Genomic DNA, 19,046 nt, shown 5'->3' with positions numbered 1-19,046 from the left:
GGGCGGGTCCCGCGCGACCCTGGCGGGTGCGGACGCCCTGGGGCGCTGTGGTGGGCGGGCCAGGAGCGCTTACGGGGACTCCGGGCCCTGGGGACCCCTGCCCGCCTCCCCGCCCGTGCCCGGGCCCCGAGTCCTTTCTTGGGGGCCGCGTTCCTGGGGCGCCAGGAAGTGAGGCCGGGGGCGCGGGGACCTGGGGCGGAGGAGGGAAGCCTCTGGGGGTGATGTTCCCTCTCGGGAGCCAAGGACAGAGCGGAGGAGGCGGCCCGCGGGGTCCCGTCAGCGGAGGCCGCGCGAATCGGGCCAGCACCTAGACGGTTGGGGGCGCCACGCGCTTCCCTGCAGCCGAGGGTTCCTGTCAGCCGCAGGCCGGGCTCCTTCGGCCAACCCTCCTACGGGGCTGCCCCGGGCCCTCCACACCCGTCCTCAAGAAGACCCGTTTTTCCTGTGAAGAAACTGAGGCACTGGGAGGTGACACCACCCCCAGGTCAGCGCTGGTGAGGGGCGTCGAGCTGGGCCAGGCAGCCCCGTCGCCGAGCGCGGGCAAACCCAGGCTGGACGCCGCCAGTGCCGGCGGAACGGGGACCGCGTGGACGCGGGAAACGCGCCGGAGCGCTGTGCCGGCCGGACGGCCTCCTGGGACTTGCGGGCGCCATTCCTGGGATGCCCGGCCAGCCTCGGCCTCCCTGTCTGTGATCCCAGGGCCTCGGATGGAACAGACATGAGGGCGGACACCCCTGCATCCGTCAGGAGTGCCAGGGTGGTGCCAGCCGGGGCGTGGCGGGGGTCTCACCTGAAAGTGAGCCCGGCAGAAGATGGGGGAGGCCGCACCTAACAGGCTCAGCTGGGAAATGGCAGGGCTTGGATTTGAACCTAAGGGTCTGAGCCGTTTCTCTCCTGCCTGGGTAAGGCCCAGCCAACTGAGCAACGTCGCAAAGCCATGGAGACAAGTCTTCATGGACCATAACTTCACAAACCGTCTTCGACTCAAAAATTCACTTTCTTGGCTAGAGCCCCCACTTAGGAGCGGGAAGGCTGCTGAAGTCTCTCAGGGAGAGGGTCAGAGAGTCAGCCTGGGTTCCAGGCAGGTCATATGGTGTGGTCCCTTCCTTCTGGAACCTGGAGCCCAGGGCCTCAGCAGAAGATGTGGAGGTGGGTGGCCAGCTCAGACTGTCCTGGGAAGGGGCTCCGCAACCAGCCCCTGCCCCGGAACGCGGGGCCTCAGAGCCCTCAGATTGTTGGCGGGGAAGTGCCCTAGGGCAGGCAGGGTTCAGAGAGTTATCAACTCCAAGACACCGTTAATCATAAAACAGCAGGACCGTTGGTTGCACAGGCACACTAAACTGCAGGCTGTGGATGAGGGCAGCCCACTTCAGTGTTGTGGAAGTGAGAAACACGCAGCTTAGAAATCATGAGACACAGAACCCAAATGTGTTGCCACTAGAAATTAAGCCAGGTGCTGTATCATGAAGTGATGCACGACTACAGTCATGGATAACGGAAAAAGATGCTCAGATGACATTAGGTTTTACAAAGCCAGGCTATAAGACAATGGTGGTCTCAATTCAATTCATGCTGTATCTGTCTCCCACACTCTGACCTGCCCCGAATCCTTCATGTGACAGCAAAGATGCAAAAAGGCTCCGTTGCAGCTGTGGGGACACAAAGGACACCGCTGGTGGACCGAGTGCCAAGAGGTATCTGAAGTACACAGCCAGAGAGGATCCAATGGATGGAGGAACCAGAGCTCAAGAAAAACCAGGGCCTACCAGAGGAACCAGAGCCCCTTTGGAGGGTCACCACACCTGGCAATGGTCCCAACAAGAAGACTCATGAGAAGGCAGGGAACTGGCAAATGAGTAACAGCATTGCTGACATGAAAGCTTGACCCACATGCTGACTAGGAGAGGGGTCCTGGCTGAGGATGCAAAGAACTGCGAGACAAAGTCACAGGACTCTCCCATGACAGAGAAGTTAAGAGAGGAAAGGTCGGGGCTGGGCTCGGTGGCTCACGCCTGTAATCCCAGGACTTTGGGAGGCTGAGGCTGGCAGATCACAAGGTCAGGAGTTCGAGACTAGCCTGGTCAACATGGTGAAAACCCTCTCTACTAAAAATACAAAAATTAGCCGGTGTGGTTGTGCGTGCCTATAATTCCAGCTCCTTGGGAGGCTGAGGCTGGAGAATCAGCTTGAACTCAGGAGGCAGAAGCTGCAGTGAGCCAAGGTAGTACCACTGCACTCCAGCCTGGGTGACAGGGAAGACCCTATCTCAAAGAAAAAATAAAAATAAGAAATTTATCTGAACTAAAGAAATATTTGACTCCATAAATGGAAAGGGCCCCTGAGTATCAAATGACTGAGTGAAATAAGACAGAAACAGATGCGTGGTATGTGAGGAGAAATCCCTCAGGCGTTCAGAGACATTTCTGCTTACAGTTAGGGAGGACTGGTTGCCTCAGACAAACCCAACAAAAATAGCCCAAAAATCAGTATAAAATATTTTTTAAATCTGTTTAAGGCTATCAGCTACCAAAACAAGCCTTTCTGTGAGGGGCAAAGACCTTCCCCCACCTCAAAAAAAAGGGAAGTGTTTTTTTCCTTTGAGGCACTTAGTGATTAGTATCCTGTATTAGCCTAGACTTCCATTAAAAAAATACAGACTTGGGGCCAGATGCGGTGGCTCACTCCTGTAATCCCAGCAGTTTGAGAGGCTGAGCCAGGCAGATCACCTGAGGTTGGGAGTTCGAGACCAACCTGAACAACGTGGAGAAACCCCATCTCTACTAAAATTACAAAATCAGCCGGGTGTGGTGGCGCATGCCTGTAATCCCAGCTACTTGGGAGGCTGAGGCAGGAGAATCACTTGAACTTGGGAGGTGGAGGTTGTGGTGAACTGAGATCACACCATTGCACTCCAGCCTGGGCAACAAGAGTGAAACTCCATCTCAAAAAAAAATAAATAAATAAATACAGACTGGGCAGCTTAAATCATGGATAGTTATTTCCCAGCCTCCAGACAGTTTTAGAGACTGGAAGCCCAAAATCAGTGAGCCATCAGGGTTGGTGTCGTGAAGCCTCTCCTCCCAGCTTGTATGCTGCCAACTTGGCATGTTCTCACAATGGCCTTTCCACTGTGTGTGCAGAGAGGGAGAGATCTCTGGTGTATCTTCCTCCTTTTACAAGGACACCAGTCCTCTGGGATTAGGGCCCCACCCTTATCACCTCAGTTAACCTTAATCACCTCTTTAAAGGTCCTGTCTCCAAATGAAATCACATTGGAGGTCAGGGCTTCAACATGTGAATGCTGGGGGGACACAATTCAGTCTCACATATGCAGTGGAAAGAAGTTGACACATTGAGCATAGCTTTTGCATTTTCTAGGGTTGGGGAGACAATAACTGGTGACAGCCCACAAGATAGGGAGACTCTGATGAGTGACCCAGACCTTCAGCTGAGAGCACTGAGGGCTGCAATAGGGGAGGAAGGCTGAGGGGTGAGTAGATCCTTCCTCTCAAAGTCTGAAACCAAGCTTCCAAAGGGCTCAATCCCAGACTAAGCTGATCTGCCCTCTCCCACAGCCAGCCTGAGCAAAAGGAAATATGCAGAGGAAAATAGCATCATCCAGGGTCTCAAATTAACTAAAATATTTCCATATACAATATCCAGATTTAAAGTTTACAAAGAAAAGCAGGAGACAAATAATCCAGAACCAAAAAATATATATATAAATATAGTAGGGGCCGGGCGCGGTGGCTCAAGCCTGTAATCCCAGCACTTTGGGAGGCCGAGACGGGCGGATCACGAGTTCAGGAGATCGAGACCATCCTGGCTAACACGGTGAAACCCCGTCTCTACTAAAATACAAAAAAAAATTAGCCGGGCGAGGTGGCGAGTGCCTGTACTCCCAGCTACTCGGGAGGCTGAGGCAGGAGAATGGCGTGAACCCGGGAGGCGGGGCTTGCAGTGAGCTGAGATCCGGCCATTGCACTCCAGTCTGGGCAACAGAGCTAGACTCCGTCTCAAAAAATAAATAAATAAATAAATAAATAAATAAATAAATATAGTAGGAATAATCCCATGGGATTACTATGTTAACAGGATATTGACATTATCATACATAGACTTTAAGGTAATGTGATTAACATGTTCAAGAAAATAGATTATGAGATGGAAATGTTCAGCAGAGAAGTGGGGTGTATAAAAAAGCATTTAATGGAAATTTTTAAAAATACAATAACTGAAGTTATAAATTCAATGGATGGGTTTGAAACAGATTAGACACAGTGAAAGAGATGATTAATGAAATGAAAGACAAGTCAGAAGAAAATATTCAGGCTGGATGCAGTGTAATCCCAGCATTTTGGGAGGCCGAGGTGGGTGGATCACCTGAGGTCAGGAGTTCAAGACCAGCCTGGCCAACATGGTGAAACCCCATCTCTACTAAAAATACAAAAAATTAGCCAGGCGTGGTGGCGGGCACCTGTAATTGCTTGAACCCAGGAGACGGAAGTTGCAGTGAGCTGAGATCACGCCATTGCACTTCAGCATGGCCAACAGAGCAAGACTCTGTCTCAAAAAAAAAAAAAAGATCAAAGGTACAAAACACAGATTACAAATATACTATCAGCCTCAATCAGAATAGATTAAAAAAACAAGTGGTTACATACTAAACCTGCTGAAAACCAGAGACAAAGAGAATAGAAGCTCGACATATAAAGGAGAAACTAAAGGACTTACACCTGACTTTGCAACAGAAACATGGAAGCCCAGTGACAATGGAATTAACATCTTCAAAGTGCTGAAAGAAAACAGCTATCTACATAGAATTTTATACCGAATGAAAACATGATATAAAGGCAGAAGTGAAATAAAGATATTTCAGAAAAAGCAAATCATAGAGAAATGTGAAAGGCAAATAAAAACTTGGGACCCCAATTCACTCTGCCAAAAGGAAAAAAACAAGCTGAAAACTGAGTCATGCAAGAAGCTGCCTTTCCTTTGGTTCCTAAGCAGATAGCTAGAGATAAAAGGTTAAACATCTTCACAAGTAGCTGCTCTAAGTTCACCTTATCTTATGGAAAGTGCCAATTTGCTGGGGGTAAGATGAATACACAATTGACTCCTCCCCACTGACTCCTTTTCTCTTGCACCAAGTACATTCAGTCATGTGACTACATCCTTCCTCTTTCCCCTCTAGCCCACTTTTCCTCTTTAAATACTGAAGCCCTCAGAGTCATCTTTGGAGAAAGGCACAGACCACAGACTGTTTCTGTGATTCCATGCTTTTTTCTCCCAGGAATTGTTCTTAACCTTGGCAAAATAAACTTCTAAATTGATTGAGACCTGTCTCAGACACTTTTTGGTTTGCAGAATTAACTGCCAGAAAGCATACACTAAAATAAATACTAAAAGGATTTATTCAGCAGAGGGAAAGTGGTCCCAGATGGAAGTATGAAGTACAGGAAGGAATGAAGAACAATTTAAAAAGTCTGCACATCTGGATAAATCTAAATGGACACTGACTGCATAGAACAGCAATAATAATGTCTTCTGGAGTTCTAAATAGATGTGGAATTAGAATAAGTGATAATGATAGCACAAGGCGGGAGGAATTAAAGTGTTCTAGGGTTCTTGCTGTGTCTAAAAAGCGGTAAAGGGGAGGACAGACAAGTTTAAGATATTTTCAGAAATGCAAATACTTACTGGGTTTTCCATCCACGGATCCTCATTGAAAGAATCATCATGGATTCACTGCAGCAAAATGCAAATGGAACTGATGATAGAGACATTCAAGCAGGATCAGTGTGTGCTGTTGGGTGGACTGTGCACTGCACAACTCCAGAAACATCTGGAACCTAACTCCAGGAACATCACTGTCTTTAAACTACAGTGTGATTGATGAGTTCTCTCAGAGTTTCCTGGCTGGAAAAAAAAAAGTGAGCAAAGAAAACAGCAAAAGTCATTTTTAATACTAAATACTTTGTGCTGCATACTGTAAAAAAAAAAAAAATACAGTATCTGGGACTAAAATCCCAGCAGATTGTAACACAACAGATGGAAGGGGTAGATGGAGGAGAGGGAGACAGGAAGAAGGGGAGTACAAGCATACTACAGTTCTTGTCTGGTTCAAGGTAAAAACATAGATAAAGATATTAATATTTGTTGATAGAATAATGGGAGTTTAAACACATATAAAAATGCTCAAGTTATGTATGCACTTTTCTGTATGTATGTTTCATTTCAATGAAAAAGTGGTTTATAAAGAAAAAATTTACCACCTGGCCAACATGGTAAAACCTTGTCTCTACTAAAAATACAAAAATTAGCCAGGCATGGTGGCGGGCGTCTGTAATCCCAGCTACTCAGGAGGGTGAGGCAGGAGAATCGCTTGAACCCAGGAGGTGGAGGTATCAGTGAGCCTAGATTGTGCCACTGCACTCCAGCCTGGGCCACCAGAGCAAGACTTTGTCTCAACAACAACAACAACAACAACAACAACAAAATTAGGATAATCTGAAGAAAATTAGAAGTAGCTTTCAAACCACTGGGAGAAAAGCAATACAGCAAAAATCAACCAATGTAACAAATTCATTAAAAGAGATATAAACAATAAAAATAATAATGGAAGATAATACATAGCACTTATGTGAAATGCATTCCCCTATACCTTTATATGTATTAATGATAGGAGGTAGCTACTATTATTGTGTCATTTTACAGATGTGGGAGCTGAGGCAAAGTCATACAAGGGTAAGGTTCTGCCTAGAATGTAGAAATCTGAGAAGAGCATTGCCCCTACCCTAAAAACAGAAATACCGAATGACCTACAAAATCATCACTGTTCTTAAATCTATCAGGGAGCTGAAATTGCAGAGTAATCAACCAACCTGAAATCCAAGGATAGACAGGGTGATTGGCTCACCCTTTACAAGGAACAGGAGGAAGATGGAGCTGCTGTAAAAGTGGACGAGAAGAATTCAGACAACCTTATTAGAAAATTGCTGAAGACCGGGCCGGGCGCGGTGGCTCAAGCCTGTAATCCCAGCACTTTGGGAGGCTGAGACGGGCGAATCACGAGGTCAGGAGATCGAGACCATCCTGGCTAACACGGTGAAACCCCGTCTCTACTAAAAAATACAAAAAACTAGCCGGGCGAGGTGGTGGGCGCCTGTAGTCCCAGCTACTTGGGAGCCTGAGGCAGGAGAATGGCGTAAACCCAGGAGGTGGAGCTTGCAGTGAGCTGAGATCTGGCCACTGCACTGCAGCCTGGGCAACAGAGCGAGACTCCGTCTCAAAAAAAAAAAAAGAAAATTGCTGAAGACCAAGTGTGGGCTTCTGTGCAAATATAGAACCCCAAGAACTGGAGACACAAGGGAGGCTCACCCCCTGCTTAGAGGCTCTTCCACACATCACACCCTGGGCACTCACAGGAAAGGCTGGAGCAAGTGGGAGGCCAGAGGAAGCAATATGTGATGGCAGAGGCCCTGGGAGGGGAGGAGCCACCACTGTGGGTGGGGCGAAGGGGAAAAACCCCACCAGACAGTTCTTCCCTATGGAACAGATGCCTTAAGATGCCAGGGAGAGAGGAGCAGAAAACCCTGTCACCTAGGGACCTGTTGTGGCTGGGGAAAACAACAAGACAATAATTCCACCTCTAAGGGAGGGGTTGAAACATGTGTAGGCTCAGCCCTTTGGAGGTCTTCCATCTCCAGTGAAGGAACAGGATTACGGAAAAAAAATCCCACTCTGAAACTCAAGGATGTGAGTCCTGCCTGAGACTGAGCTGGACCAGGGCAGAGAGAAACAAGCAAGAGCAGCCCTCCCAAGTGAGGGGCAGCAACAGGCCCTGTCTCAAGGGCAGACATGCAAAGAAGACCTAAGGTAAAGGTGCAGAGCAGGCTCATTGAGAAAAGTCCTGCAGCAAACCATCCTCAACCCTAAGTTCAAGGTCATGCTACCCTCAAGGTGACCACAGCAACAGCATAACTCAAATCCAGCTCAACTCCTAGCTTGACTGACTCAAACCCCCATAATGACAACTTAATGGGGAATGTCCATTTCCAGATAGAAATACTGTTGTCTCATACAATGTCTGACTTTCAGTAAACAATTATGAGGCACACACACACAAAAAAAGAGAAAAAAGAAAAGAAAAACCACAACCAGGAGACAAAAATCAGTAGAGCCAGATTCAGATATGACTCAGATGCAGGGACTGTCAGATAGGAATTTATGTTAAAGGTCCTAGTGGAGGCCGGGCGCGGTGGCTCAAGCCTGTAATCCCAGCACTTTGGGAGGCCGAGGCGGGCGGATCACGAGGTCAGGAGATCGAGACCATCCTGGCTAACACGGTGAAACCCCGTCTCTACTAAAAATACAAAAAGAAATTAGCCGGGCGTGGTGGCGGGCGCCTGTAGTCCCAGCTACTCCGGAGGCTGAGGCAGGAGAATGGCGTGAACCCAGGAGGCGGAGCTTACAGTGAGCCGAGATCACGCCACTGCACTCCAGCCTGGGAGACACAGCGAGACTCCGTCTCAAAAAAAAAAAAAAAAAAAAAAAAAAGGTCCTAGTGGAAAAGGTAAACAACATGAATGGAAAGGTGACGAGCTTAAGCACAGAGATTGAAATGCTAAGAAAGAGTCCAGTGAAAATGCTAGAGAGGAAGGCTACCTCCAACAGGCTCATGAGTAGACTCAATACAGCCAAGAAAAGAAGCAGTGAACTTCCGGATAAGTCCACAGAAATTATCCAAGCTAAAAAACATAAGGAAAACATGGAAAACAAACAAATGAAAACATCAGAAGTAAAAGAGCCAGCAAAAGCCCTGGAGTAATTTCAAATGGTCTAACATATGTGTAATTGGAGTAACAGAAGAAGAAGAGAGAATGAGGGAGAATAAATAAAAAATAATGGCAAAATTTTTTTCAGGAACAATGAAAGACACCACATCACACATCCAAGTTCAGAAAACCATAGCCAGGATTAAAAATCTTTTTTAGAAATAAAACACCATATCCAGCTGCTTAAAACCAAAGATAAAGAAAACATCTTGAAGGCAAAGAAAAAAAAAAAAAGACACATTATACCTAGAGGAACAAGGATAAGAAGTACAACACACTTGTTAGTAGAAACTATGCAAGCCAGAAGACAATGAAGTGACATCTTTCAAGACTATAAACCCAGATTTCCATACCCAGTAAAACACCTTTCAAAAATGAAGAAGAGACTTCCAATGCTGGACAATATGGAGCAAGTCCTCTCCAGCCTACATTCTTACTGAAGACAACGGAAAGCTCTGGACAACACAAAAAAAACTATCTGAGGACTGGGAAAAGTTAACAGTAGGAAGTAAATTAGGGAATGAGACTGAAACACAAAGAAAAAGCTGGTAAGTGATTTTCCATTTTTCGTCTTTCATCGCCCAGCTTCGACTGCAGGCTGACCTCTGTGTGGAACTGCACAATATGTGTGGACAGAAAAAAATCCAAAAGAAATTCTGTTCTTTTTTTCTGGCCAGAGGAAAAGAGACCCTGCAAGTCAAAGCATGTGGATTGAATTCAGATTTTTTGTTTGGTTTGGTTTTTCACTTTTAAAATCTTTCCCAGCCCTCTCCCAAGAGCGTCCCATCATAGCACTGCACCAGGGTGGCAGAACGGACCCCAAACCTGAAGAGAAATACACATCTTCTGGCCACAGACACTAGAAGAAAGGAGCCTTATGACCAAAGAGCATTGGGGAAGTTCCTGTTGTTTCCTCTTGCTGCTTAGTCCATGGGCAACCCCCCTGAAACTGTGGTGGAGTGTGGGCGGTTAAAGTTCCCAGAGAAATCCCTTCCTTGTAACCAGAGGACTGGTAAAGGGGGCTCTTGGGAGTTGGTGAACGTGGTAGAAATCTCAGCAAGAAGAGAATTGGAGACAGGGGTCCCCTGACTCTGTGAATGAATCAACCCTGAGCTGGGCATGGTGGGGTGATTCAAAGCAACATAGCCAACAGCTTTGAGAAAGAACCGAGAGTGAAATCTTGGCCCCTGGGAGGTGGGACAGAGCTTGCATTCTGAAACTCACAGGACAGGATGCTTGACAAAACAAAAAGAAAAAACAATCATCATCCTCCAAAGGATTTTAACAGGACCCAGAGTGTCACAGCATATCAAAGTGGCCAGTGTAAGATTTAGTTACTTGGTATATAAAGAACAAGGAAAATGTGATTAATTCTCAAGGGAAATGACACCAACATATGTCAACCCACAATGACGTGGGTGTTAAGATTACCAGACAAAAACTTTTGCTGGTTGCTTTTTGTTGCTGTTTAATTTTTTTAGAGATGGTGTTACCAGTGGAGGGTGTCCAGGTTCTTGGCGTTTTGAACAATGAATTGGATGAAGCACACAAAGCAAGGAAAGAATGGAGCAACAAAAGCAGAGATTGATTGCAAATGAAAGGGTGGGAGTCGCCAGAGCACAGGGGCTCAAGACCCCTTACAGAATTCTCAGAGGTTTTGATACCCTCTAGAGATTTCCCCTTGGTTACTTGGTGTTCCACCCTATGTAAATGAAGTAGTGACCTGCAAACAGTCTGATTGGTTGTAGAAAGCAACCAATCAGAGGCTGAAGTGAAGTTACAAAGGTTACATCCTATGCAAGTGTATGATTGGTTGTGGAAAGCAACTAGTCAGAGGCTAAAGTGAAATTACAAAGTTACACTTCTATGCTCACAAAGACTTGGCCTGCGATCAGTCTGATTGGTTGCCAGTCAGAGGCTGAAGTGAAGTTACAAAGTTACACTTCTATGCAAACGTCTGATTGGTTGCAGGAAGCAACCAAGCAGAGATACCTTCAGTTTTCCATCTGCCACACAGAAAAGGGGTGGTGATGGGGGTGGGGTAGGGTGGGGGTGGGGTAGGGGTGGGGATGGAAGTGGGGGTGGGGATGGGGATGGGGATGAGGGTGGGGGTGGGGGTGGGGGTGGGCTGGGCTGGGGTGTGGTGATGGGGGTGGGGTGGGGTGGGGTGGAGGTGGGGGTGGAGGTGGGGGTGGGGAGATTTGCAAAGGGAGCCTCCAGTTCTTTTGTTACTTAGGTGCGGAAAGTTGGGGTTTTCCTTTTGATTAAGTTCTAGGAAGTCAGCATGAATCGGCCTTAGGTTCCCTGCTTCCAGATCCTATTCTCCTGCCTCAATGAGGTCTTGCTCCGTGGCCCTGGCTGGAGTGCAGTGGCAAAATCATAGCTCACTGCAGCCTCGAACTCCTGGCCTCAAAGTGATTCTCCCACCTCAGCCTTCCAAGTCACTGGGACTACAGGCGTGTGCCACCACGCCCAGCTCTGCTGATTGCTTATTTAAGTAAAAGTTAAACTCTCTTGAAATCATTAAAAGATCAAGGTTCTCAGCAGAGAATTAGAAAATATATTTTTTAAAGAAACTTAGAATTTAAAAATAATAGTATCAGGAACTTTTTAATCCCCTGACTGGCCTTAAAAGCAGAATGGAGTTGTCAGAGGAACCTGAAGGGGAGTCAGTAGAAATGATCCAGTGTGAAGAACAGAAAATATTAAAACTAAACTGAACTGAGCCCCAGACACCTGTGGGGGAAAAACAAAAGATCTAATTTTCATGTCATTTTGGAGTCCCAGAAACATTGGTAAAGAAAAAATGTTTGAAGAAATAAGACTCAAAAAATTAAAAACCACAAATTTAATGAAAAGAGAAAAATTTACAGATTCAAGAAGTTCAGCAAACCCCAAAGAAGATAAACTCTAAACCACAATCAGGAACATGACAATCGAAGATAAAGAAAAAAGTCTTGCAGTCGGCCAGAGGAGAACAGTACCTCACCTTCAGGGGAAGCAGTTCGAGCCACCGCACACTCCTCATCAGAAACCACGCAGGCCAGGAGGCAGAAATGACCTTGTGAAAGCACCGAAGGCAATTCAGTTCAGAATTTAATATCTAGTGAAAATGCTCTTCAGGAAAAGCAGTGAAAAAGACATTCTCAGATGAAAGAAAAAAAAGAGAATGTAGAGCCAGCAGACTATGTTTTAAGAAATGATAAGAAAGTTCTTTTTTTTTTTTTTTTTTTTTTTTTTTTTTTTTTTTTTGAGACGGAGTCTCGCTCTGTCGCCCAGGTTGGAGTGCAGTGGCCGGATCTCAGCTCACTGCAAGCTCCACCTCCCAGGTTTACGCCATTCTCCTGCCTCAGCCTCCTGAGTAGCTGGGACTACAGGCGCCCGCCACCTCGCCCGGCTAGTTTTTTGTATTTTTAGTAGAGACGGGGTTTCACCGTGTTAGCCAGGATGGTCTCAATCTCCTGACCTCGTGATCCGCCCGTCTCGGCCTCCCAAAGTGCTGGGATTACAGGCTTGAGCCACCGCGCCCGGCCGATAAGAAAGTTCTTGAGGCAGAAGGGTATATGATAACCAGACAAGGAAATGAAGAACCCCAGAATGGTTAAAATTAACTAAATATAAAAAACATTTGTTCCAGATTTTTAATCATGTAAAAGATAATTAACTGTTTGAAACAGGAACCAACAAACTTCTTCTGCAAAAGAACAGATAGTAAATATGTTATGCTTTCCTAGCCAAAGGCTGGGAGAGTCCTCAACTCTTTAAACAACTGTCATCACAAAAATGGCCCAGCACGGGGACTCATGCCTGTAATCCCAGCACTTTGGGAGGCCGAGACAGGAGGACCACTTGAGGCCAGGAGTTCAAGACCAACCTGGGCAATATAGTGAGACCCCCCATCTCTACAAAGAATTAATATTATTTATTTTATTTTATTTTATTTTATTTTGGGGGATGGAGTATTGCTCTGTTGCCCAGGCTGAAGTGCAGTGGTGCAATCGCAGCTCACTGTAACCTCTGCCTCCTGGATTCAAGCGATTCTCCTGCCTCAGCCTCCTGAGTAGCTGGGACTACAGGCATGCGCCACCATGCCTGGCTAATTTTTGTATTTTTAGTAGAGATGGGGTTTCACCATGTTAGCCAGGCTGGTCTTGAACTCCTGACCTCATAATCCGCCCGCCTCGGCCTCCCAAAGTGCTGGGATTACAGGCATGAGCCACCGCGCCCAGCCCCTTTTGACATTTTACATTTAAAATGCTTTAAATGTAAAAACCATACTTAGCTCATGGTAGACTGCACTTCATCCATGGGCCATAGTTTGCCAACCCTTGGTCTAAAACAGACAGTTGCCACATAGTGGGTTTACAGCATTTGTAAAAGTCAGTCATAACTCAGCATTGTTATGGTGATGACATCGTCATTGGTTATGACATCATCTATAGATTCAACATAACCCCAACCAAAATCTCAGCAGGACTGTTTGTAGAAATCAACACTCTGATTCTAAAAGTTCTCGGGAAAGGCAAAGGAACTAGAATAGTTCAGGGAAATTAAAGGAACTAGAATAGCCAAACAGTTTTGCAAAGAACAGAAACAGAGAACTCACCACACCTGACTTGAAGTCTTAATATAAAGCCACAGTCATCAAATGAAAAGTGACAGGCACACAGATCACTATGTCTGAACACACCGACAGATCAGAGGTGGACGTATACGCAAATGGCCTGTTGATTTTTGACACAGGTGCAGCGACAATGCACTGGAGAGAAGACGCCTTTCCGTGCACGGAGAGACCTCCACGCCGACATCAGTGGGGAGAAGACGCCTTTCGGTGCAGACAGAGAGACCTCCACGCTGACATCAGCATGAGTCCTTGATGGGCTGGTCCCTGATGACGCAGGGCCCATTTTCCTCATGATGCGCCCCCACCTCCCACTGCTTCCTGACCCCAAACAAGGTCAGACCCCAACACGGAATGCTGCAGGATTGCAAGCCCTCACCAACGTGTTCAGGCCAGGGTTGGAGAAATCTATCGAGATTCCAAGCCTGGTAGGTGAAGTAAGGCTGGATCAGGCCGGAGGCACTGGCCTGGGACGCAGGGATTTTACTGTGTTACATCAGGCACTTGGAAATGGGTGCCTCGTCTGGCTGATAGACTCTTGGGCTGCACTGTGGCCAATGAGCTTGACACGACGGCCTTCCTGGCATCCTCGTGCGTGGCCGCTGTACCAGCATCACCTACATTACTCAGGGACCGGTTCCAAATGTGGATTCTTGGACCCCTTCCCAGGCTTGCCAAATCAGAGCCTCAGGGACCTGTTTCCTGGCGAGCCCTCCAAAGGGTTCCCATGCTGTGAGTGTAAGATGCGAATTATGTGTGAATTCTTTAGGAATCCTGCTGCCACACAGCTTCTGACCCAGCAGGTCCTGGGTGGGGATGGACACTATGTGCTCCAGGTGCTGCCAGCCCTGCTGCTGGAGGGGGTGCCTTCAAGGAGCCTCTGGAGCAGGGTCGTCAGTCCTGGCTAGACATTGGAGTCACCTGGAGAGTAACAAGAAACACTTGTGCCAGGCCCACCAAGGCCCCAGGCCCATGAAATCAGTGCGTTGGTGCAGGGTCTGGCAGTGCAGGTATAAACACTCCTCGGTGATTCCAGCGTGCAGCCAAGGTGGAGTCGCTGCCGCAGAGGGTGAGGCGGAAGGCTCACGGAGATACGCGCTGGGGCGGTTTGTGTGCAGCCTGCCTGCTCTCTCCCTGCCTCATCCGGACACTCCCTGCACCAGGTCATTAAGGCGTGGGAAGGCACACAGCCCCCCAGTGGGACTTCTGAGCCCCAAGACGTTGCAAGGGACACGGTCTCCCAGATCTCAGGGGGTACGACTGGAACCCAGCATGCTGGATGCCAGGTGTCAGCACTGAACATGAGAGACAGTGGGAGTGGGCATCGCTGCCAGCCATGGAGGGAGAGGAACTCAGAGCTGCCTGAGCCACAGCGATGGTGGTGGTGGCGGCAAATGCATTACAAGGAGACAGAGGCACAGCTACCAAGCTATTGCCTGACATCTACAGGCAGGAAAACTCTAGGTCTGCTGGGCAAAAACCTAATGGAATCACCACAGTGGGGCCTCCTAAGCCTCTTCCCAAGGTGCGTGGGACTGTGAGGGGGAGCCTCCCATGGGTGTGGGCCCCAGATCAGCCCCTGCTCCTTCCAAGGCCCCATGGCCATTTTCAAGGGTCATGGAGTTCCAGGGAAGGGCAGCACCCTCCAGGGTTATTAGGTGCTGGCTCTGCAGGGCCTGGCCAGCCAGCAAGGTCCCTAGTTGGAGTGGGGCCTCCCCTGAGTCGACCGTACAGTGGGCCCAGCAGGAACACACACATTTAGCAACTGGCAGAGTCTCCACTCTTTCCCTGGCCTCAGATGGAAGCTGCCGTTGCAAGAAGGACCAAGTGAGACCCCGTGCAGCTGTAGCCCCCACCCCACCCCTGACCCCACCCCAACCCTTAAGCCCCCACCCCACCCCTGACCCCACCTCAACCCTGCAGCCCCCACCCCACCCCTGACCCCACCCCACCCCTAACCCCACCCAACCCCTGTAGCCCCCACCCCACCCCTGGCCCCACCCCACCCCTGCAGCCCCCACCCCACCCCTGCAGCCCCCACCCTACCCCTACAGCCCCCACCCCACCCCTGTCCCTATCTCACCCCTGACCCCACCCCACCCCTGCAGGCCCCACCCCACCCCTGTCCCCACCCCACCCCTGTCCCCACTCCCATCCCAGAAAGAGGGAACTAGAGAGACTACCACATCCCCAGAGCTGTGGAGGTCAAGGTGCCAGTCAAGGCTTGTACGACACGCAGTGCCCGAGTTCTGAGCAGAATCGTGTCTCCCTGAATTCCAGTGTTGAGATCTGAAGCCCTAGGACCTCAGCGGGACTGTGTTTGGAGACAGGCTCTCTACAGAGGTGATTAAGTTAAAGTAGGTCACTAGGCTGGTCCCTGGCCCCATCTGACTGATGTCCTTGTAAGAGCAGATGAGGACACAGACCACGTGAGGACCGGGGGAGGAGATGCCGTCTGCACACCGAGAAGAGAGGCCTCAGGAGGAACCGGCCCTGCTGCTCCAGGACCTCAGACTTGCCGTTTTCAGGGCTGAGAGGTCGCCAGCGTCTGTGTGAGGCAGGACCTCAGACTTGCATTTTTCAGGGCTGAGAGGTCGCCAGCGTCTGTGTGAGCCGCCCAGCTGTGGCGTCTGTCATGGCAGCTGCAGCACACACACCCCACGGTCCACGAACCCCCTTCACAGCTGCTGCCACAGCCAGGTGGGGCTTGAAGAAGAAGTGGATTGTCACACACTCAGTCAGGTGGTGATGCCAGTCATGCAAGGCTCCGAGGCAGCGGGTTGCAGGGGCAGAGCCGTGCAGCCCCTGGCACCCAGGATGCAGCTCCTGGCCCAGCCTCTGCTTTGCCAGTTGCTTCCAGTCCTAGCAGCAAAGATCGCAGGGCCTCGGTCCTCATGGGGTGCGGAGCGGAGCACGGGCACCATCCCCTCAGGGCTGGGTCCTCGTTCGTGCCCTACAACTGCAGAGACAATCGCGTGACTTGCAGCACAAGAATGAGCCTGGTAGACAGGAGGCTGGAGAAGCCCGGATGCCTGGCCTGGGTGCCCGTGTGTCCCGGGGGGCAGACAGACCCTGCCCAGCCCAGGGGCCTGCCATGCTCTCCGAAAATGTTGGGATGTCTGAGGGTGGGGGAAGAGAGAGAGGAGAGGGAGAAAGGGAGAGGGGGCGGAGAAGGGAAGAAAGAAAGGTAGAGAAGGAGAGGGTGGGGTGTAGAGAGAGGGGGGGACAGGGCTTGTGTAGGTCCCTGTGGCCACCGCACAGGGTGGCTGTGGGCTGGAGGGCCTCTCTGAGGTTGGGGCCTGCCTATTCCTCATGTGGGTGTGGCTCTGATCCAGTGGCAGGGCCGTGCCTTCGCCTGTTGCAGCCGGGCTTGGAGCAGGAGCAGGTGGGATATAGGGCCAGGCTGCGGCACCAGTGGCCCTGGGGCCTGGGAACCTGCCTGTGGTGCAGGTGTCTGCCCTTCCTAGAGGAGGTGCCGGGTGAGACCCTCCAGGGTGTTTGGGGCCAAGCTGTGTGCACCTTTGATGCCAGCTGTTCTCAGTTTGGAAAGTACTCACCGTGCATGTGGCTCTGGGGGCTGAGCTGTAGGTTCCAGGCCCCCACACATGTCGTGGCCCACAGGCATGAGCCTTGCAGTGCCACCATAAAGGGGAATGGTAAATAGGGACCAGGTCCCAGAAGGTGCACAGGGCACCTGCGCCAGCACATGCCCCGCCCACCCCTCCCAGACTCACCCCTGGGGCTGCTGGCCCTGCCCAACCCTCCCAGACTCACCCCTGGGGCTGCTGGTCCCCCTGAGCTGGGCAGCTACTGCCTCAAAGCCTGGCCAGGCAGCTGGAGCAGGGCAGGGGATCCCAGAGGCAGAACTTCAGGTTGAACATGGGCTTCCCCCTCACGCAGAAGGAAGACAGCCGAGGCGTGGGTCTGAACAGGCTCTTGGGCAGTGGCTATCAGGAGCCTATGGCCAGGGGCATGCGCAGAGTAGGGCTGCAGAGTCGCTGAGCAGGGGCCTGGAGAGGCTGCATGGCTGGGCCTCGTGGCTGGGCCTCTCAGAGCCATCAGTGTGACAAGCTTCCTGCCCCACCAGAGGCCACTGGGGGCACCCACTGCAGAGAAGGCCCCTGCTCAAGTGGAAGATGGCCTGTCCCCTAGATGTCCCCAGGCCCCCCATCCGCCCTTGTCAATGGATCCACCTACAAGGTGGCCATGGTAACTCAAGGGGGCACTGCACCGACATCCCCTTCCCCAGCCTGCTCCGGCTTCTCTCCCCAGGCCTGGCACGGCACTGTCCTCGGCCCTCCTGCCTGGTCACTGTGAGCTGGCCGCTCCTTTCGACTGGTGGGGTAGTGGCGGCTGCCAGCGACCGCCCCCTCTCCGTGCCCCTTCAGGCCCTGTGGTGGTGAAGGCTCCCATTGTGCCATCAGAGGCTGCTGTCTATCATGCTCAACCGTGCCCATACGTCTGCAAGGAGCTCTGCAATTAGATTTGCCTGTGCTTTTTGTGGACTGAGACAGGTGGTTCCTTTGCTGGCTTTGCCTGGGCTCACCCACATGGCCACGGTCAGCTGCTGGCCCAACGAGATCTGGACAGTCCGAGATGACCTCGGCCACATGTCTGGTGTGTAGTGCTGGCCGCGGCTGGGCCCCCATCTCCAGCAGGAGAGCCTGGGCTTCACCCAGCAGCATTACCAGAGGGGAGAGCAGAGACACAAGGCCTCTTGGAGCCCAGGAAAGTCACTTCCACCACATTCTGTTGGTCAAAGTGAGCCACACAGCCAGCCAACCAGCATGGGAGGGGACCAGGAGACGAGATTCCCTGACAGCCATCACACAGTCACCTACCACAGAAATAAAACAGAAAAAAGAGACTCCGTCAGTAGATCCGACTCTGCTCCTGTGAAAAGTGAATAAAACAGAAAAGTTTCCAAGTCTGAAAAAGAAAAAATGGAAAAAGCAGTAGGAATTGTAAAAGGTGAGACTGGGTGCAGTAGGATCACTGCACCTGTAATCCCAGCAAGGCAGGAGGATCACTTGAGCCCAGGAGTTCAAGACCAGCCTGGGCAACAGAGTGAGGCCCTATCTCTAAAAAAAAAAAAATTAACCGGGCGTGGTGGTACACACCTGTAGACCCTGCTACTCAGGAGGCCGAAGCAGGAGGATTGCTTGAGCCTGGGAGTTCAAGATCAGAGTGAGCGATGATCCTGCCACTACACTCAGCCTGGGTGATAGAGTAAGACCCTGCCTCTGAAAAAAAAAAAGATGTTAGCCAGGCGCAGTGGCTCACGCCTGTAATCCCGGCACTTTGGGAGGCAAAGGTGGGCAGATCATGTCGTCAGGAGTTCGAGACCATCCTGGCTAACATGGTGAAACCCCGACTCTAGTAAAAACACAAAAAAATTAGCTGGGCATGGTGGCAGGTGCCTGAAGTCCCAGCTACTCGGGAGGCTGAGGCAGGAGAATGGCGTGAAACCAGGAGGCAGAACTTGTAGTGAGCCAAGATCACACCACTGCACTCCAGTCTGGGTGACAGAGCGAGACTCTGTCTCAAAAAAAAAAAAAAAAAAAAAGGTTAGACAACCTGAATAGACC

The sequence above is a fragment of the Macaca mulatta genome, chromosome 3 (assembly GCF_049350105.2).
Source record: "Macaca mulatta isolate MMU2019108-1 chromosome 3, T2T-MMU8v2.0, whole genome shotgun sequence".
Taxonomy (NCBI): Eukaryota; Metazoa; Chordata; class Mammalia; order Primates; family Cercopithecidae; genus Macaca; species Macaca mulatta.
Note: the sequence above shows the minus strand (reverse complement) of the source record.